The sequence below is a fragment of the Condylostylus longicornis genome, unplaced genomic scaffold, assembly GCF_029603195.1.
Source record: "Condylostylus longicornis isolate FDR11 unplaced genomic scaffold, ASM2960319v2 ptg000010l, whole genome shotgun sequence".
In the NCBI taxonomy this organism is placed as follows: Eukaryota; Metazoa; Arthropoda; class Insecta; order Diptera; family Dolichopodidae; genus Condylostylus; species Condylostylus longicornis.
This window is the reverse complement of record NW_026577979.1, coordinates 17,187,562-17,210,801: the sequence shown is the minus strand read 5'-3', so window position 1 is coordinate 17,210,801 and position 23,240 is coordinate 17,187,562. Positions and strand designations below refer to the sequence as shown.

At 25.1% G+C, this 23,240-nt stretch overlaps 1 protein-coding gene across 1 annotated transcript in view; it reads right to left on the bottom strand.

Moving 5' to 3' along the window:
• Positions 1 to 23,240, bottom strand: part of LOC129619113 (uncharacterized) — a 67,124-nt gene that overhangs the window by 27,529 nt on the left and 16,355 nt on the right. Inside the window, exon 2 of the mRNA XM_055534199.1 lies at positions 12,943 to 12,979. The gene's annotated coding sequence lies outside the window, so the exon portion shown is untranslated. The remainder of the gene's footprint in view (positions 1 to 12,942; positions 12,980 to 23,240) is intronic.

Here is a 23,240-nt window from a genome sequence, read left to right as displayed (position 1 = left end):
ACGAGTATTTTGAAGGAAATCATATTATAAAAATTTTTTAAACTGTGTCACCGGAAATATCTCGAAAAAAAAAATTTGCTGCTTGTGCGAAAATTGATTTATAGTTGTTCAAATAGTAAAACAAAATAATTATAAAATATATTTAGTGAAATATAAGTATTTAAGTAATTATTAATTCCTCATGTTAAACATATAAGGTAAATTTGAGTGTTAAAGATAATTAATTGGAGCCAAAGAATAACTGGAATTAATAGTTTTCTCTTAACTTTTCAATAAAATTAATTTATTATTGTGTCTAGTATGAAGTTTGGTATCCCGAAAACTCTTATTTGAAAACATGTAGTGAAAATATGTCGATATGCAAAGTGATTAATATTGGTCAGCGAGCATTGATTATAATTTCTTATAAAATGAATTTTAATTTTTCGTTCTATATATACTCTTTTATCTATGTATAATTCCCCCTCGGAATGACAACTTACATACGAAATTAATCAGGTTTTGAATTCTCTGTATCAATATAAAGCACATTTAACAGTTTTATATTCATCTGAAGCAAGGTAGGTAATTTTTCTTCCGAATCTAAAAAGTTTACCTTATTCCAAACATTCAAAACTCTTTTCAAGTCTTGACAGTTGGTATTTTTTAAAAGAATTACAACTGCCATGCACAATTTTTGGTATTCCAAAATGGAAATTCCAACGTTCCAACAGCTTAGATTTTATAGGATCTCGTAAGCTCCTTCTTTTGCTATATTTTCTCAGTTTTCTTGATTTTTTTCGATTTACTTATTTGCTTCTACAGCTTTAAACGTTCTTACATCTTAATGTTTATGTCCATTTATTTTGCACATTTGTGCTCCTAAATATTTGTTCATGAATAAATTAGTAACTTTTAGCTAATGCAGCTTGTTAAATTTGAAAATCCTATACATTTTTTAAAAATATTCAAGAACGGACTATGTCTTTACTTGGCTACTGTCTCAAGACTTTTAAAAAATTTTTTTGTTCTCTTCAGCTTCCTTGAGGTATTTAATATAGCGTTTTCGATGAAATTATATCTGTTTTTGTTTGAGTTCAGGATTTTTCAGTTAGAGCTTAGTATTGCTAATCCTAAGTGCCTTGGTTTTAAAGATTCTTCCGAAACAGTAATATTTTCATTTGAATATTTTTTGTAGTTTATATTTTAAGAAAAAAAGCATTACTAGCACATTTCAAAGCCAACATTTCGGAACGACATACATACATACTTGTGTATTGTAATTTTGTAGATCATTATAAATAAATTCTAGTATTTATTGTATTTTTCGTATGATATGATTTTTCTTTAGATAGTTAAAAAAAGGCGAAAATTCAATACACAAATAAAAAATCCAAATATTTTATTATACTATCGTAACACAAAAACTATCATGACAATAAATGCTGACACCTGTTGCCTGCGCACTATTATGAAAACATTTCTGAGGAATGAATGCTCCGATCTCTAACACATATAAATACCAAAAGTTGATGTGTTTGTGGCAAAAGTTTTTCTTGAAAATTGAGAGTAAAAATACTACATAAGAGATCAATGATCTTTTATGTAGTTGTGAGTATTTAGAAAACTACTACATTAAAAAAATAAAATTTGTAAATTAAATTTGTGTTTGTGTATTTTTTCACAAAAGATTCAGAAAACAGTATTGGAATACAAGCTTTGCAAAATATGACGTAAGTAAACAAAAATATTAAAAAGTTTGTAAAAATTTTTGAACGAGGCACAATTAAGAAATTAGTGTAATGTTTTGGTGATGTAGTTGTAAGAAATTTCTGACCTTTTAATTTTATTGGAACATAAAATTTTAATGAATGAATGAATGAAATATTACATAAAATTCAACCTAACAATAATTGACGTCATCAATTTTCTATTAAATGCCGGTTTTGTGGTAGTAGTGAAAACTTTAATTGTTATTTTTTAATTATTGTTTTGCTGTTTTATTTTTAATATGATTACAGGCAATTGAAAGCTTTGTAATGATAGAAATTTTATGTTGTGTTCCTGTTTTTGTTTTGATTTTAATTTTTTTTCTGAGACTTTTGATTAATTATGTTGACATCATTACATTTTTTAATTATTTAATCAATGAAATTTCGCGACGCGCTTACCTCTTATCATCCAAATTAGGCATCACGTCCCGAATGTTGTAAATATAAACAGTTAACGTCACAAATATAATGATTATATTTGCTTTATTGTGGGTTGTTGTTATTATTGTTTACATTTTGTATACTTAGACTACATATTACCAAATTATATTAGATTATAAAAACCGTAATAGTTCTTGAACAATATTGGGAATTTTGTTTTTAAAATTTATCAGGAATTAGCATTTGTAGTAATGACATAATCATCTAATTAAATTTTGGCAGTATAAATTATTTGTAAACTAAAGAAAATAAATGTAACACGGGAATGTACCCAAATAATAGGTACTCGTATATATGAACGTAATTTTAAATTAAACAGAAAAGTAAGAAAGGCATGAATGAATATTGAAATCTTAAAGTATAAAATCTTTTAAAGTATATGTATTGATTGTTAATTTTTCATTTCGTTAATGATATATTTTTAGTAATAATTCCCAGAAATATGCAATTTTTGTTGCAAATTGAACATTTCAAACAATAGCAAAATTTGTGTGCATGAATGGTTAAGTGATCCACAATCTGCAATTTAAATCTAAAATTTTATTTTTAAGAAAGTAACAAAAAAAATTTTTCAAACCTATTCCGTTTTGTAAGAATTTTTCGGTGAAACAAAGAATGTTTGCATATTTTATACATGAGTCCTTTAATAACTAATTTACAAAAATAAATGGAAATGTTAGAAATGAAACAAAAAAAGTGTTCCCAAACAAAATTTTTTTATGTTCTATCGCATTTAGAATATTGAATTTTTTTAACTTTTATTATGCAAAACAAATTAATGCAAAACATCTTTTTTAACTCAAGGATGTCAACGTAAATGCAATTGACAATAATGAAGCTTTACTGAAATTATTTTACTTAACAGAAAAAACTGTAAAGAACTTAATATAATAAAATACATATAAAGTTATAGACACTGTGAAAGTTGCAGTCATTTGACAGCTAAATCATGAAATTATTTATTTTCATATAAATGTGAACTTGGCCTGTTTAGAACTTGTCAAAAATTGAGAATTACAGTTTCTGCCATTGATTCTCTAATGTAAAAATTTAGTTTGCATTTATCGCAAAACATATTGTAGTATTTTCTAGTTCGAAATTTTTATTCGCCTAATTTTCAACTCTTATTCCTATTGGAACACGTACGTTCTTTTGTGAAAAAATTACAATTCAAGTTAATGTTTCAACTTTGTACCATACAACCACATTACGAGTATATCTGTACAATGAGAATAATGAACATACTTGGAAATAAATTTTCCTAAAAATTTTAAGTTTTCTATTACAATAGTAACAGAGAGAAAAAAAATTCCATTGAATTTTTTTTTCAATTAATCAAACTCTAACGTTGAATTTTCATATGAAATAATTGAGTAATAAAAACTGACGCAACAGCGATACAAAATAAATTTAACAATGTCATAAAATATTCTAAATATTTATGCAAATGAAATCAAATTGTAAACGAATAACATTATTAGTGATCGTATATTTAAAAGTTCAAAGTTCACACCGGTAAAATTAGCCTATTTCTTATACAGTAATAATGAAATAAACATTTAAAAAGCTCATTAAAATTGTGTAAAATAAAAAAAGAACACAACAAGAATTTTAAATAAAATGAAAAATAAATAAATGAAGAAATAAATAAGCTTTCAGTTTTTTTTTTCCATTTTTTTATTTTGATCACGATTTTTAACGCGCTTGGGAATTCCCTCTATATGAACACCTCAAAAATTAAACTCACCTGTTAATTGTTTTTGCATTCATATAGATACTGTAATTTGAATTCAATCGCTACCATACACAATTTTTCATGTAAGATCATATAAGTCATACCCGTTATGGCTGTAAATGGAAAAATTGCACTTGTATTTGTGATAAAGAACGCACCACTACCATATTATAAGTTTGTTGTATGTATTTTGTTAAATAAGAGAAAGAATAAATTGAAAAAATAAATAAATGGAAAAAATTAATTTTTAATTAGCAATTAAAATATTCGATTTGAAAGCTCACAGACCGATTTTCAAGCGATTTGAAAAACAAATAATTCAAAATATGTTAGCAAAGGTCAAGAATTGAAAAATAAGTCAAGGTTACATTTTTTTTTCTTCTAATCTTTCTGTGTTTACTAAAACATTGTAATTGTTATTTGCAAAGAGGATTCGTAAAGATGAGCGTAACTCCATAAATTAAATTTTGTATATCCTATACCAGGGATACACAATTTTAGCCTGAAAAAACTGGAGGATTAAAAACTTTAAATTTCAAGAGCTCCTAAGTGAGTTATTGAATACGAATTGGTATAAAAACCGATGACAGGTACGAGAGTTACTGATATATCAAATAAAAGTTTTACAAAAAATTTACAGAGATGCCAGATGCCCTAAACTTAGAGAAAACTTTAGTTTTTATGTAAATTCTGTGGAAATTTTCCAAAACCAGATAAGTATTTTTTTGCAATTTTACAGTATTGCAATTTTAAAGTTTTAAGAAAAAACCGTTTTTCGTTCATGTTTATTTTTCAAACAAAATTGTGAGCTAGTTAGCTGGGGTTTTTTATTTGAGTAATATAGTATTAGAGTAATATGTTAAAATAGTGTTCAGGTTGCTTTAACCTTTTGGGAATATAAAATTGGGGGGGGTGGAAAACTCAATCGGGTTTTGGCAAATTATAAGTAACGTGGGCCATTTTAATAGTATACTCTGCCAAAAAACGGTTTTCCCAAGAAATAATAGCCTTTACCATATTATGTTTGTGTTTTTATACATCATATTTTTAAAAATGAACGCAAAAAGACGAAAAAATTGTTTTTAGACAACTTGTACAACTTCAGAACTATTTCTTTCTTATATTTTTCGGCATTGTAAAAGATATTGTTCAAGAAAAATTTTTTATTAAAAAACATAAATTTATTCTTTCCATAATATTTTTTTAAAACATAAAATAACAAACAAACATTTGTATGAAGTTCAAAAATTTTAATATAATGATTTATCATAACATTTTTTCATTATCTTAATCAGATTAGGTAATAACCAGCTATCATATTAGTATTATAGGAAATACGAAAATAGTCATTATAAAAGTTAATATGAAATTACTTATATCTTTACCAAAATAATAGTAAACTATCAATTATTAGTCTTTTTTTATAATATATTTTTGTATTATGCATGCAAATAAAAATCCTTTTCAGACAAGTAGCTGTAACTAGCATCATTATTGGTTTTAAAATTTTTACAAAATTCATGGCAAGAAATTGAATGTCAACTAAATGTAAAATTGACAATAAATCTGTCTTTTTTTTAATTTATGAGATTATTGTCCTTGAGAAATCTATTATTTTAAGGTTCGTTTCGTCCTTCAAGTGGTATTTAAAATAAACATAACCCAAGTTTTTGGTGATTCTTATCCACCTAATTTTAAGCCAATTAACAGGGCTATCGTCGGTATCCTTTTTCCTTTTTATAAGAATTGTTTTACAAAAATCGTTTTGTGTCATTTGAGACACATTCAATTGAATTTTACTTTGACGGTACGAACAAAATTGTACCAATCTCTTGGTAACATTATACTCACGTCACAGGTTTTTTGATTCTTTCAATGCGAGCGAGATCTGAATCGCATTCTAAATGCGTGTCGCCAGCTACAAGGAATTTTTGATCGATGTATTCGACATTCGTTTTTTGTATTATCGTTATTAACATGGCCGTCATGTTTAAATTTCTATTCTGACCACTACATGTATCAGAATACATTATACTTGATTGTTTCGGGTGAGATTACTTTTTTAAACAAGCACGAAGCAATTTCATGGGATCCCCGTCTAGCCACTGTTTCGTTCTACATACAACATTCTGTTTCCTGGTTAAAACTGTTTAATGATTTTATGGTTTATTCTAATGAACGGTATGATGTTGATAAATGGTTTTATTAAACTTTACCGGGTTATGGTTTTATGCATCAACGAACGCTTTACCTGTTGCATTAAATTATGAGTCTTCGTCACAGCAAAGAGCCCATATTTACCATATTTCATTAATATCTCGATTTTGCCAAAAATCGACTTATCGGGTTTTGGAAAATTTTCACAGAATTGATAGTCGGTGGAAGGTTTTGTGGCGTAGCTATTGTACCATTGCAGTCAAATATGCTGATTAGATTTTGAAAAAAATTGACAATATTACAATGAAATTAAATTCAATTTCTAACTTTAAAATAATATAAGATATAGAGTACCTACTTTTAATATTAAAAAAGATAGACTATTATAAAAATTTAATTAACTACTCATCTAATATTCTACATCTATTTTAGAAATTAAATGAAGAAAAAGTCGTCATTGTTTATTTCTTAGTTCTAGAAAAATTTGGAAAAGTTTCATAATTTTACAATTCACAGCAGAACTGATTGATTTTTAGTAATTGAAATTTCCATCAAACACATAATAACGTCAGAAAATTACTTGTATTTCATTATTATTGCAATATAAATAGAATTTCATCATAAGATCAATTTTACATTCTAAAATTCTATTAAAAATAAATTAATGAATATTTTAAAATCCCCAATATTCCTCTCTTAAATTAACTAAAAAAAATGTAATTACTCTCCACTGTCGCACATGGAAAATCCTGGTAATAGAAAATAAATTTTCTTATATAAGGACAACCATTAAATTTTCTTCAGTTCTTTTAGTTTTCAATATACTTTTGTATTATTATTAGAAATTAGAACTAAATAATCTAAATATTATTTCATAATAAATACTAATATTAAAATTCTTATATTGTTTTTAATATAATGGAGGTATTTTTTACTAGAATGGAAAGTCCATTCTTTTTACTATGAATAGGACTTGCTATAGCAAAGTTATACAATCAACAAAATCATGAATGAATAGATTCAATTTGATTTTTATATTTTTGTTTTTATTTTTACCATTTTTCACTTAACTATCTGTTGAAATTCATTTTCGTAATTTCAAGCTAATTTATTTCTTATGGCGTAAATCTCTTCTGAATTTTAGTATAAGTGAATTAATTGAGAACACAATCGAATGGCAATTAAATTTACTATAACAATAAAACGCTGTTATATTGATATACTAATACTATATAAAATTTAGTTATTAATTAAATTTACTAAGAATTTTGTTATATTTTTTCTAAATTCTAAAGTAATCATGAACAATGTATAGAATCTTAATCTTTTGCGGGTGAACAAGAGAGGAATAAAAATATTTCAAGTTTACTTGGATAACTTATGGTTTTGCGGGTGAAGAAGAGAAAATTTATTGAGAATAAGAAAAGCTTAGTAAGATTTTGAATTTACTTGGATAAGTTTTGCGGGTGAATGAGAGAGGATTAATAATATTTGATTTTAACTTGGATAACTAAAAGTTTTGCGGGTGAATAAGAGAGGAATAATAATGCTTGTCTTTAGTTGGATAACTTATGGTTTTGCGGGTGGAAAAGAGAGGATCAATAATCATTAAACTTAACTTAGATAGCTTAAAGTTTTGCGGGTGAATAAGAGAGGATTAATAATATTTGATTTTAACTTGGATAACTTAAACTTTTGCAGGTGAATGAGAGAGGAATAATAATGCTTGTTTTTAGTTGGATATCTTAACATTTTGCGGGTGAATGAGAGAAGAACAATAATATTTAAACTTAACTTGAATAACATAATGTTTTGCGGGTGAATAAGAGAGAAATAATAATGCTTGTTTTTTTGGATATCTTAATATTTTGCGGGTGAATAAGAGAAGAATAATAACTTTTTTTTCTTACTTGAATATCTTAGTGTTTTGCGGGTAAATAAGAGAGGATTAATAATAAATGAACTTTGCTTCGATAACTTAATATTTTGCGGGTGAATAAGAGAGGAATAATACAATTTGATCGTTACCTGGATAACCTAATGTTTTTCGGGTGAATAAGAGAGGAATAATAATATTTTATTTTCACATGTATAATTTAATGGATTAGAGTTTTGCTGAGATGTCTTAATAATTTGCGGCTAACAAAGTAGAGATGAATAATAAAACTTGGTTATATTTAAGTTCTGGCAGTGTTAAATAGAATTGATTCTGAATTCCCAGAAAGATATATTGTTCTTATGAAAAAGATGTTCATTTGTAGAATTCAACCATAAAACTGTTATGAAATAACAGGATAAATTTAATTCATTTAACTTTGATTTTGTTATTAATTAAAATAAAAAGAATTTTGATTCAAATATTTTACATTCGCTATGTGATTGAACAAAATTATTTTGAAAATGATTTTTGACAACAAGAAAATTTTTAAAAGACTCAATGGAAAATTCTTTAAATTCCTTAGATTCGACATTATTTTATTTTATTTTTACTATAAATAAGTACTATTTGGTCTCGTTTTTATTAGAAGTTTGCTTCGAATCCATTTCAATAGAATTTCTATCATTCAAAAATAAATATTCATTATGTTTGTATGTATATAGCTATAGTTGAAAATAAATAACGTAAATTTACACTTAATACAATATTTTATATCTAAAGGTATTTTTGTTTTAATTGATGACGAAATTATACTTAATGAATTAATTTCAAAGTTAATTTTATAATTTCGTATAACAATTTTATCTTGTTAAATTATATGATTGCTTATTTTCTAAGAAATTTTTATTGAAAGATATTTGAATTAATATTTTTGAAATAGAATTTTCTCTCATTGATTCGAATGGTAAAATAATTATTATGAGATTAAAATTACATTCACGGATCGAATAAATTTGATTATAAAGACGACTAGTTATTAAGTTAATTTTAGGAAATTACATAATTGTGCTCTCCCGAATTTACAATAAATAATAATATTAATAATGCTAAAATAAAATATTTGATCTATTTTTAATATTTTGAGTCTATTCCATTAAGATTATTTTTTTAATTAAGAACTTCCAAAAATGTAACAGAATATACATTATGTAATTAAACTATACAGTTAAGAAAATAAACTAATTAATTATTTATGTTATATAACTATTAATTATTAACAAAATGTTAATAAATCTAATAAATATATTTCACCTCTAATTTTATATGACGTAAATTATGCTCATTTAAAATATACATACATACTTAAATTTCATGTAGACATTAATATTATTAACATAAACTTGCTAATTCAATTTAATAGTTTATACATACATATTGTATAATTGATAATATTATGCAAATTAAAAACAAATAAATTTAAAAGTTTATTAAATAAGAATTAAATTTTGTATTAAAAAATGATAAAGGTGAATAATTAAATGAAAATTTCTGTAGGTGAATACAATAATGACTTGTAAAAAAAGATTGTAAATGAATAATAATTACCTTTATTTGCATATTGCAATGTGTCATACAACAGTAAAATTTATACGATATATGAGTAAAAAAATTGTGCACAATAAAATTTAATGTTGATAAAATTAAATGTAAAAGGGGATCTACTATTTTTTTTTTAGTAATGACTTTTAAAAATTAAATGATAGTGTTAGAATTTGTAGGTGAAACTTTTTGACTTTTATTCTAATTCGAAATTTGAAGAACTTTCATTATATCTACGGTGTAATTAGTTATTTTTATAAAATAATGCATAAGAAAATATTCTAAAATAGTTAAGCTCTTCAATATTAATTACAGCTATAAAAAATTTATTCTAGAAAATTTTAAGTTTTCTTCCCTATATAATAAAATCCTATATAATGTATGCTCTTCCCGTTCAAGTTATAGTTCTTCAGTGCTGTGAAAATGTAGCTTTCTTTGTGAAAATGTAAATTTTTAACTAGTTACTAATCTTAAACCAGTAAAATTCACAAACCCATTAGGTAGCAATTATTCTTTTTCATCATAAAAAATTGTACGCAAATTTTAAGTTGTCGAGTTTTCTTCTTAAACAGCAACTTGTCTCACATTAAAATATTTTGTGTTTTCATTTTATTGACTTAAGAAAAGTGCTACTTTTCAGAGCAGAAGTTAAATTAATTACCAAGTGGTAAATGGCTTAACTTCCTAAGTAGAAAATGAAGAGTTCTATGAGTGGCAAGAAAAGTGAATATCAATGGTTTTTGAACGATGCGAGTTGGATATTTTTTTTGGACGAAGAATACCATTTATCAAATGTCCAATTTTTTTCTAACGAAACAGAAATTTGTCTAAAAGGAGCTTATATTTCAGACTTACCGTCTAGGAAAAAATATGGTATTAAAAATTAAAAAAAAGGACGGATTTTAGATAATGCTCCATTTCAACACCACTTTTTTTATTTTGGATGGTAAAAGAAGCCAGTCATTACTTTTCTGTGTTTGCAAGCTTTAAAAAGTATTTGAGGTTTCAAGTGCAATAAATATTTGAAAAACTATGACTTTTAGAGGGGTCTTTTTCACCGACTTAAAATTTCTTCTAGAGAAATAAGTTTTGAATAAACATCCATTTGTATACAGTAAAAATTCAGTAAAAATAATGACAACATACGAAAAAGAATAAAATTATTTCCTCATAATTTCTTTGTTAATTACGAATCAGTCACTCATTTTTTGGTATCGAATAAATTTCGAGAAACTGGATTTTCTAAATGACTGCGATTTAATGTCTAAGAATTTCATATGAGCAAAATACAAAAACAACTTGTCGAAAATAAAATCTTTAATGATGGAAATTTTATAATCTAAAATATCCGGGAATGAATCTATTTCATCCGGCTTATTTCAAATATAGTTATGCAATTTTATAAACATTTAGTTGGGAAAAATATAAACTGATAAACCACTTGTTGTATGGTTTATGGTAAAAATTTATTCTATATAAGCTAATGTCACTCCACATTTTGTACACATAAATGATTACTTTTAAAGAATATTAGTACGAGTATTATGGCATGTATTAACCCTTTTGTGAAATTATTAATTAGTTTGTTGAAATTATTATTAGAAATTATGTCATAATTTAGCAATTGGGTTTTTTTTCTAAAATGTTACTTTATTTTAACAAAGCAAATATTTTATTAAATATTTTATTTTTATTGTTTTCTATAGATTGCCATTTGTTTTAAAACATTCGGCTTCATACTTATAAGGAAAATATTTCGAAAATTTAAAATGTCAATATTAAAATATTTTTTTTGTAATTTTAGGAAACAAAAGAAACATATGCTTTACCTTCAATTCAACAATTTGAATTATAGTGGCGCTCTTACCTGTGTGAATCATATGAAAGTTATTCTTAAAATATTTTTTTAATTTAAAACATGTTTTCACTCGTGCGTATTTTAAAAGTAGGACCACACATTCATATATTAAGTGTTTAGAATATATACATATGTATATGTAGATATGTAGCTGTGGTGGCTTTTAATAAATTGTAATTCAGCGTAAATTTAAAATTTGAATTTTGTTATAAATTTAACCTTTTTACCTCTTTTGTTTGAATTCAAAGAAATTCGAACCATCACACATCATGATCCTTTAATCCTTTTTAATTAATTTTTGCATTCACAATAATTATAGAGAATTTTATTTTATAATAATGAATGAATTTTAGTTAAAAAAGCCGCTACTTTTACTGAATTCGGCAAATTGCTTTTTAATATTCCCGTTTTCAAATTAAAAGGAAAAAATTATGTAAATTAATCATATAAGGTTACTTATTAGGCGACTTAATCACTTTTAGCAGACTTCTCTTCTATATTTTGCCGTTCAATTCAAAAAACAAAAATGAAAGCGATTTATGTATATAAAAAAAATGTTTTTACTGTTACTTTTTTATAATTTTATTGTATATAATAAAATTCACTTTTAATTGTATAAGAATTTTACAAAATTTTAGAAATACATTGAATATCTCGAAAGTTTTCTATGTTTTCTTTAAATAGAACTCTAGAAAATGAATTTTAAAAATTAAAGAAATTTTGAAATTTCAATTATTCTAATTTATTGTTTACTAAAATTTTTTTTATTAATCAAAAATGAAAGCCCAAACTTGGCATTATTAATTAAATTTTTATAGTATTTACAATTATTATTCTTTTTTAATGAAAGCATATTAATTTTGAAAAATATAATTGTGAATTTTAGGATCAGGAATTGTACTTTTGGAGATGCGGTATATTAAAGCTTTTGCCTTAGTCTAGATGTGTTTATAATTTATACGATTTAGTTTACAAAATTAAAAACGCCATTTTGAAAGCTGGATACCTACATATATTACATATTACATAATATACTACATATATTAAATTGTTATATATGTAAAATTACTAATAATATTTTCCTATTATTTTTTCTCTTTTCTAAAGGGTTTTCTCGGATTTGTGTGACGGCTTTATAGATACTAGTATGGCTCGTAATAAAGGCGGCTAAATTAGTTTGAAATGAATTATTTTTAAAACTTTTATATTCATACCGTAATTCTACACGAAGACATTTAAAATAATATTTTTGTCTCTCGGCAATTATTATAAACCAAGGCAGTTTTAAATAAATTTAATTAACCAAATCGCTAAGAATGAAATTTTTAATCTCAGTATACCCTATTAATAAATTTTTCTTATTACAATTGAAAATATTAAAATGGGACAAAAACTTACTAACTTAAATCAAACGTGTTCTAAACACTTGCGTTTAAATAATTGTAACGTATGTACTTTTTCTATTCATAATAACCAAATATTTTGTACATTTAAAAAAAAAAACAAACTTCATTAAACTTACCTTAGTTCAAAATGGTCTTCCGATTCCAAGAAGTCTCCTGCAAATAAAAGGAAGATGTTAAAATTTAATATTAGATATTCGATTAAATGCGCTTTATTTAAAAAATATAAAATCAAATTAATATAATATATATTGCAGTTTAACTTAACATTTAATAGAGCTGGGAAAAATTTGGAAAACTAAAAAAGAATTCTGATCAATCAAATTACTTTGAAATGTAGGATTGTTGATGAATTAAATTTTTTTTTTGTATTGACTGAATATGTGCTATACACTTGATAACAAGTGTGATTTTTTAATTGCAATTTTAAAATTAATCGAATTGCAGTTTCAAAATTAAGGTAAAAGGTCTTATTGCATATTTATAGGATTGCAATAAAAGTTTAAATTAAAAAAATGTTAATCATAATTGAGGCGCGCAGCACATTAGTGGCCTATCCAACATTTTGGCAAAAATGAGTTATTATGTTCAATAGAGGTGTAATGAATGGCCTAAAGAATTGTTCTATATTTTCAAAACACTTAATTTACTTCTTTTTTCACTTTATTTTGTCATAAGTTTATTTTTGCCTTTTAAAAATTCTCTTAAAAATTAAATATTTAAATATTTCAATTGTAATTTACTTGAAAGGTCATTTTTGCTAGAAGGCCACTAATGCGATTAGAGCTGCAATTATTTAATTGACATCTTTATGTATTTTATTCATTTAACTTGTCACTCTATTGTTTCAAACAGTTGAATCAAATTCAAATTTAGTGCGAAAGTAATTTTTTAAAATGGCAATTTAATTATTTGCTTTTACATTGTATAAAACTACATTCACAAACTGCTCTTGTCAAAAATGTGTCAAGTAAAGTGTAATACATAAAAATATGTCAGACAACGCCGAACCCGGAACTAATGAACCATTAAAGGAAAAATTAGTTCAACTTGAAATAGTTTAGCTTAAAAGCAAAACACAAACTTTGACAAAGATCATTGGTGTTCAAAGATTTTAACATTAAAGAATATAGAAATTTTATAAACAGAGAACAAATAAATTAGTTTTCAATTTCATACCTAAAAGGCTTAATTAATTCTAGGTGCTATCAAAAAGAGATGGAATTTCCCCAAACTGACGTCTCTACGTCAAAACCTCAGTTTGTCAAAAAAATATTGACCTTAATTTAAGACACTAAATATAATAATTTCCAATTTTAAATAAGTTATTAAATAAATTTCTATGTACCACAAAATTATATTACATTTTTCTAATTCTAAGACAAATTCTATAATTCATTTGTAATTTTACACTCTAATCTATAAATAAACATAAAGCAATTTGGTATTCTATTATGATCTATCGATAAAAGAAAAAAAAATTTTTGTTTAAGCAAGCAAAAAAAGCAAGTGAATTTACACTACATCAAATAGTGACTGACTACAAATTTCGGTATTTCCGGACATATCGTACAAATAGAGAGAAAATTGTTTACGTTCACTCGTACTACACAACAAAACAAAAAATACATTTTCTAGTCATACATACAATAATTTTTGCGTAATGAATTTTTTTCACGTACATACGCACACATACAAGTTGGTTATAAGTGTAAGTACTTTTAATTTTAATTGAGCAGAGTAAGAAGCCAAAAAGGCATTCAAAAGAGCAAACAAACCAACACAAAAAATTGGAATGGAACCGTCATTGAATTATTATAATGTATTTTGTTGTTGCCTTTATTGTATTAATCGGGATTTTGGACATTTTTTATTCTTACATAACTTTTATAACCCAATAATGGATAGTTGGATTTACTATATTGACAAAAAAAAAAAAAAATTATAGCGATTAGTCATATTATGTTCATTTACAGGTGTACTTATACTTTTATTTTTATACAAATTGTGTAGTGGAACAAGTATGGTAAAAAGTAATTAATAGTAGAGTATAGAGTATTGCATTCATAAGATATCAGAACTAGTGCACTGTGTGAATGAATACTTCACACATATGTGAATGAATACTTCACAAATGTGTGAATGAATACTGAAATTCATTCTGTTCTGTACATTTTCACGCATAAGGGTAATTGGACATGTTCTGGAAATAAATTATTGTGTTAAAGGGTAATTTCCTTTCCTATTCATTCGAATCTGGCGGTTCGTAGGTCTTCGAATAATATATATATACATTCATTTACGAACAATGTACATTATCTCAAACGAAACTTGAACTCCCTTTTTTTCAATTTTTAAATACTTTTTTGTTCCGCAGCTGGCAGTTTAGCTCAAATCTAAAATTGCAGCAATTTTTTTGCTCTATTGTGACCTAAATTTTAATTTATTGTTTTTGGCTTTGAATTCAGGGAAATTTTACAAATATTCATATAAAAAATTTAAATCCATAATTAATTAGAAGACGTTTATAGGGTATTTCTGCTTCTTCATAAAAATAAGAGTTTCGGTTGTTGCGAGAAATCTTCGCTCCTCATATTTTTATATATTTTATGATAAAAGCGTTGCAATCTCAATTGGCCACACTGAAATTTCTTTCAATTAAAAGAATTCTACTTCTGAGAATGTTATAATTTATGCTTCAGAAAGAAAGTTTATCTTACTCTCTTGATATTATAAACGTTTAACGAAATTAAGAATACTTTAATTTATATAAAAAAAATATAAATATTATATTTTATTTAAACATCAATAAAAAGCGTTTTTATTTTTTAGCACTTGGAATGGGACGATTGAAGGTGATCGTGATTTGCGTTTTTGTAAGTGATTTGCTTGTATTTGCTTTATTATTTTTTGGATTATTTTTATAATTATTTTTACTAATTCTAAAATGAATTGAAGAAATAAAATTTTTCTACTAAAATTTTAAAATAAAATGTCTTATAATTAAAAATTGGTAAAAGCAAGAAAAAGGAAAAAAGTAAAATAAAAATTTATTTTGTTTTATGGGAATTACAAAACCGCAATGCAGCGTGAGCCAGAAAAAACATTAGAATGATTTTTAGTTTAATTTAAATTAGTCTTTATGATTAAATTTTGACAAAACGTGTACTTTTTCCCAAAATAAAATTTAATTACAGTAATAAAACCAACAATTAAATTATTTACTATAAGGAATCAGAAATTCAATACTTAAGCCTATAGTTAAGTAAAAAATTAAGTTTGGTATTTGCCAAAATTTAAAATTCGCCTTTTAAGGCGAACGTTTTAAAAGACCATTTTTGTAGAGTTTTTTAAGACCTTTGCGACGATATGCGTCTTGATAATATTTGCCTAATTTTCCAAAAGAACTTTATTAGAAGCTGGGATTTTCCTTAGAAAAGTAGCTGAACAAACGGTGCAGGGATTTCGGAGACCTTTTAAACAATATACCGCGTAACCATATTTTTTAAAAAATATATTGAATTTTTTTTATGGGAGATACCAGTTCCAGTGCTCTTGCAAATTTTTCATAAGGATCTGAATTAAAATTTATTGAGCATTAACTAGAATTAGATTAGTGCCTTAATAAGAGACGGACTTATGAATATAGTTATATTGGCCTAGAACTTAATACTGAGCAAGAATCAAATATACTATAATATATTATATTTGATTAATCACATATTATGTTACATATGAATCACAGAAATATTTCCTACATGGTGCTACGTACGCTGTGACAAATTAAATATAACTTACATACGTTACATCTTTACAGACCTTACATATGTAGTACAAAAACGTGTATGTAAAAACGGCAGTATTGTAAATTTGCAAGCCAGCTTATGTGCGACTCTATTAGAAAAATCTTCTATTCTATTTTCCTTTTACAAAATATCAAAGAAATATAAAATATCCCCTTGAATAAGCCAACACATTGGTTTATTGAAGAGGATGCAATCATTCATGAATTTTGCTCACAACTTAAAATATTACACAGATTTTTAAAGAATTTATGTTTGAAGTTTTGCTGAAATTAGATGAAGTTGTAAATACTTTTTTTCATTTTTCAAGCATTATGTCAGCGAATCTGTGTAAATGTTGTATGGAATTTCCGATCTAAAAAATTTTTTTAAAAAAAAAATCAAAACTGTATTACACTGTTACAATGTGCGAAATTAATACAAAAAAAGGAAAGTTAAATTTTTGCGAAATCGCTTAAAAAATGTAACTTTGTTTGGTAAACTTAAATTGAAAAAGTGAAAGGCAGATTTTATTATCAAAAATTTAAATGACAAGAAAACTAGAGCTATTCTGAAAACTAGTATTTAAATATCTTAATTTGGGCAACTTAAATGCTAATTTTTTTAGTTTAATACTGAAATTTGTCTAATTTAAGCTTTGCAAAGTAACTCATTTAACTGGTTCTATAGGCACCATGTACACTATTACTTCAAGTTGGAACATAATCGGGTTGGAGTAGTGCTTGTTTATAGTCAAAATTGATGACAGAAACTATAAAAATTCGAAATTCAAATTTTAATCAAATAATCAATAATCGTTAAAGTATGCCACTTTCCTATTTTTTTGATAAAGATTATTTTTCTGCATAATTTACTTATTTATTTAATTCAATTTCAGAATTCAAAAATTCATTTTTCTTTAGCTTGGATTCCAAAATTTTTTTCTCAATTTAATATTTTTTTTTTTAACTAAAATTTCATTTAAAATGTTTACAAACAGTTTCAAGAAATAAAAGTACTCAGTGACAAAAATAATTCACGTACTCTCAAAACTATTTCCGGTAATAACAGTATAAAATGTTGTTTTATTCTCATATTTTTGGCACCTTCTCAAAAACATAATTATTATTGCTGAAATGCTCATTTAAGTGAAATTACAATATTTTATTGTTGAACGTGATTGAGAAATTTGAGTGATTTATGTTCCTTTTTTGTGTAGGTATAAATTAATATATGAAAATTTACAAGAATTCACTCACACACATGTAGTCAAAAGTGAATTCCAATATGTATAATTCAATACATGCCTGCATATAAGTGATTATACTTAAACAATATTTACGTGAAGTATGTATTGGCTGACCTTTAGAAAAACTTATAGGAGCAAAAAGCAATTTGAAAAATTAATTTAATTTTTTCAATTTATATAAATGATACATGATTTACGTATTTATATATGTATATTATTTATAAATCAATCACACAATTTCTTTTATACAGAGAGAAACGACCGGCATAGTACTAAATGGCCGCTCAGTTAATTCTCTGTCTAAAATTTTCTATAACTTTTATATATTATTACCTTTTAATTGGAAAAATATTCAAACCCCCGTTGAATTTGTAACAAGCCTTTTTACTTTTTATTATTGATTTAGATGAAAACAATCCCGTTTATTCAGCTGTAAATATTTTTCACCTGAGGCATGAAAGTCCGACTTCTCAAAATAAAGTATAAAAACTAATTTAATTATGATACAAATTACGAAACTATTACACTTTAAATGTTCACAGAAATTTGAATAGACAAAGTAAAAAGTCTTTACTTAGAAGAGTAAAATTTTCTTAGTCTTACCAAGTCTTCAATTAACAAAATTTTGACGAAAATTTATTTTACAATCTACTCTTACCATATTACGAATAGATTTAGTTTTGCGGTAGGTGTTATCAACTAGACCTTTTATACAAGAGCTTTTACATTTTGATAATTTTTAAAAAATATAGGAAAAATTTAGGTTGTTCAAATTTTATATACATATATAAGTTCTGTTAGTCCATATGGCGAGCTATACGAAATTTTATAAGAAAATTAGTTGAAAGCAAATAGACGGGCGATGGAAAGCAAACAGGAAATACCCGCACATAAATATTTTGATTCAGGTGATATGAAGCAGAAAACATTTAGCATATTTAAGATTTTGAAAACTGCATGAGATGAACTAATTAACGAATTTTCTTGAAATTTACCATTTGGATTCTGTTTGTTAACGAATTTAACGCTAAAATTTTTCGAGGAAATCTCTACTACGAATCAAATTTACATTTTTCCCTTATATTGAATAATTTCTATATTTAATGTCCCATACTAATAAGTTGTTTCTATAGGCAACATGTACACTAAAACAATAAACTAAAATATTTAACTAATTAATTGATTTAACCTTTACCTTTTAAACCAATAAAATATTTAATTAATTTTAAATATTTTATTGGTTTTCATGAAGATTCTTGTCTGGATTTACATTTTCCCTGTTATCTTTCAGTTTCAGTAAATCAACAAATTATAATGTGAAAAGCCTAACATCAATGTAAACAATATTCAAATTTTTACTTTCATAATTATTCAAATTTCACACATAAAATATTATTTCCGTCATTGAGTTTGCAAATATTTCTAAATCTATTTGCATTTGATTTCAAATCGATAATATAACACTTTAAATAAAGTTTTTTACCTTATGCAAATGACAAGTTACTTAACAATTTGTTTATGTACTTATAGTTAGAATTTCTAGTTTTTTTTAAAATAAATAAATAAAAATATGAGCGATTTATTTGTTAATTTTAAATTTTATAAAGTCATAAACCGTTTCATTATGTACATAAATTTGACGTTCGATGTAATGTTTGAATTGAGGCAAAAATTCTAATAATAGATGTGACCCAGTGAAAATTTAACAGTGAATTTAAATAGTACTTTATTGACATTTAAATATGATGGGAGTGTAATATTTATTAAGCCAAAATGTCAATAGAAAAAAGTTATTTTTAATTTGGGCTAATGACGGACAGAAGGAAATGACGTTTTCACATTTTGTAAGTTTAGTACTAAATTATTTGTTTTGACACCTCAGTAATGAATTATTTTTAGTGGTGAATTGTAAATTTTGCAGATAACTTTATTTAATTTTAATTTTTTATTTATGAGGTAGAGAATTTGACAAAAAAAAAATAGAATTGTATAAAAAGTTCAGCTTGTGCATATAATGAAGATATAAACTACTTTTGCAAATATTTGCATTAAAAATACAAAATTTTGAAAAGTTACATAAAATTGCATGGAGGTTTTGTTGTATGAATCACACGCCGTTATCATTTTTTAAACTAAAAATATTCAAACAAAATATTTTTTCGCGTAATACAAACTTCAAACTTTCCCATTGACGTAAGTTATTGCCAATATGATGCAGAATTCTTTATGTTGAGAGCGAAATAAAAAGTAAATGGGGTTGCTTTTCACCAAATATGGTAAAAAAAAATAAATGAGATTTAAATTAGAAAAAAAAATTTTTTGTGCATTGGGAAAATTCAAACGTGAAAAAATGTATGTATATATCTATATAAAGTCCATATAAGTTAACTCAGGGGTTATAAAAAAAAATTATTCATAGAATAATAAAAGGGTTAAATATGTAACCACATTCGAACTAAGCATATGAAAAAGATATTTCTTCCAAAGTTCTGATGGAGGCTGTGCAAGTTTATTTTTGAACTGTTTTTTGTTTAAAGAGTATACTGGCCAATATCAGAAACGGGAAGGGTTAACAAAATGTGTTATACATAATTCTTTGGCATATTGCCCAATAAAATCTTGAAAGAATTCTACAAAATTTTTTGAAAATCTTTTGGAAAATCTTTAAATCTACATCGCCGAAAACGATCCAACGAAAGACTTGAAATATATGGTCGATTTTAAATATCGTACTTTTTTGTTTATTTTAGTTCTGTTCGATCCTATAATAAATCACATCTTCCGTTCAAAAAAGGGCTTATGAATGTAGGGCTCTGGGAAATTCAATCAGCTCGACTACTTATCAGCATCGCTCTTATTATTACTTTTATTATATAATACAAATAAATTTCGAAACCCCAAAACTAAGCTTTAATAATCAATAATTTACGCTAAATGTTTAATTTTCAATTAATTTTTGGCATTTATTTTTTACATTGAAAATTTATTGACCATTAATCAAAAAAGAAAAAAATATGAACAAAAAAATTGTTTGTGTCGCTTTTTTCGTCAAATTTTTAAAAAAAAAAAGGTCAACTTTTCAGCTATCATTAATTTTGTATTTTAAAAAAATATTTTTTTTTATTATCTCACGTTTCAAAACATAAATGACTTATGAAAAAAGCAATCATTGTTTACCGCGAACAAATCAGCAGCGTTATTCAATCAAAAATCAAATCAAAAGCTGAAAAGAAAATAAAAAACTTATGGCACGCGACCTGCCTCAAAACATAAAATACAAAAAAAAATCAAGACACAAAATGATAAACAAGTAAATAAATAAAAAAAAAAGTGCTGATTTATTTGAATAAAAACTCTAAATGAGATAGAAGAAAGCTAATTTTGTTATTAAGTGGCTGGGAAAAATCAGTTGTTTTTGTTGTTGTGGTTGTTGTTGATTTTGTGATATTGAAAGCTTTTTAATGAGCACGTCACATTGTTTATATTTGTTTTTTATGCGAGATAGCAAAAACTTTGTGTATGTCGCGATAAAAAACGCTTTAAACATATATGAAACTTTTGTTAAAGATCAATGCCAGGGTTTTCATTTCTTACACACATGTGAAGCGAGATAATGAAAGTTTTAGCTGTAGTACAAAGTATGTAAGTATATCAGAAATTTAATTATTCAGTAGTATAGAATACAATGGTCATGTATAAGTTGTTGTATACATATGTGAAGTTTCTTATATATGCAAAGAAAATTTCAGATGATTAAGAGATTATCCGCCACCATGTGAAGTTTGAATTGTTATAGAGCAAAAACAAAAAACCGTTAATGGTTTATTTTGATCATTGTATTCAACACTAATATTTAAAATCTTGTCCATATATGGTATTAATTTTTATACATAAATGACGTATTCACAATTATTGTTAATTGAGTTTAATTACACAGAATTTTTGTAAACACATTCTTGAAGCACGAACAGAAAACATGATTGTTTGGAAAATCATCTTTTGTCTTCCATTTTTTTATTAAATATACTTTGTATATGATTCGTTGTAAAATGCAAAACCCACTATTATAGTTGTTTCAAATCAAATCTTAAGTTTATCTATGTACAGGGTGTATGAAATTCCATGGTGCTCTAAGACAGAGTAAATTTCCGTTTTTTGCCCTTTTGGATATTTTTAAGTGATTATATAACTTTTATAATAAGTTTCGGATTAAGAAGGAAGAACCGATTTGATAGTTCCATATCTCTGCTTCTAGTGAAGACATTCTACGAAATTCATGACAATCGAATTTTAGGAAATGAAATTTTTCCTAAAATACAATGTTAATTGATAACATTTTTAATTATGCACCTAAATTTATGCAATTTTTCTTATTCCAAAAATACTTTGTTTAAATTCATATATTTTTCCCTTATATATTTTTTCCTTCAAAATAGGATCTAATATGATTGTTCTTTTAAAATTTTATAAAAAAAAATTTATGTTAATTTTAGATTTCTGTCAGTTCTTTTAAGATAAAAGAACGTCGAACCAAATCCAATACCACTTTAAACCTTCAAAATATTATACCAAATTATTAGCGAATCATGAGCTTAAATTTAAATAGAAAATATAGTATATTCCTGATTGAGTGTACTTACTAATAAAACGGCTCATTGCACATTGTGTTTGTTATTTTGGAGTTGAAATTTCGATTGGCAATATTTTTGGCACATTACCTGTAAAAAAAAACTAAATTCCACTCCACTATTCAATTATTTTGAATGTGATTTTTCAACACTTGCAAGTACATTCGACGAAAAAATAGTTTGAAAGCACATACAAGATTTCATTATTAATCATTTTAAAAATAAAATCAATGAGCTGATGAAATATTTGCAAAACAATTTCCGAAAGTCAAAAACAAAAATAAATTCTTTAGAAATTCTTTATCTACCTACAATTTCTATATATATATAAAGTACAATAGGCACCTAATATTGAATATCCGTTTCTCTAAAAATTTTCTAACAATTAATCACGAATACTTAATATTATGAATTTCAAAAAAACAAAACTTTTAGTGCAGTCTACAAATTAGATATTTTGTTTTTGTTTGAAATTCGATACGCAAGTTAGGTAGGTAATAAATACTCACATTCCAAATTACATACTTATATACATGTTTTATAGCATGTAGTCTAACATTTAAGGTATATACTTATAAACTGCTCTATATAATTATGTACTAAGCATTTAATTATTATGCATGCCAGTGTACATGTGGGAATTGATATTAATATATAGTTATATGGAAGGCCAAAGTTTACTTTACATATCCAATAGTGTAATGTTATATACATAGATTCATGAATATACACACACATACATATAGATAAACACTTCT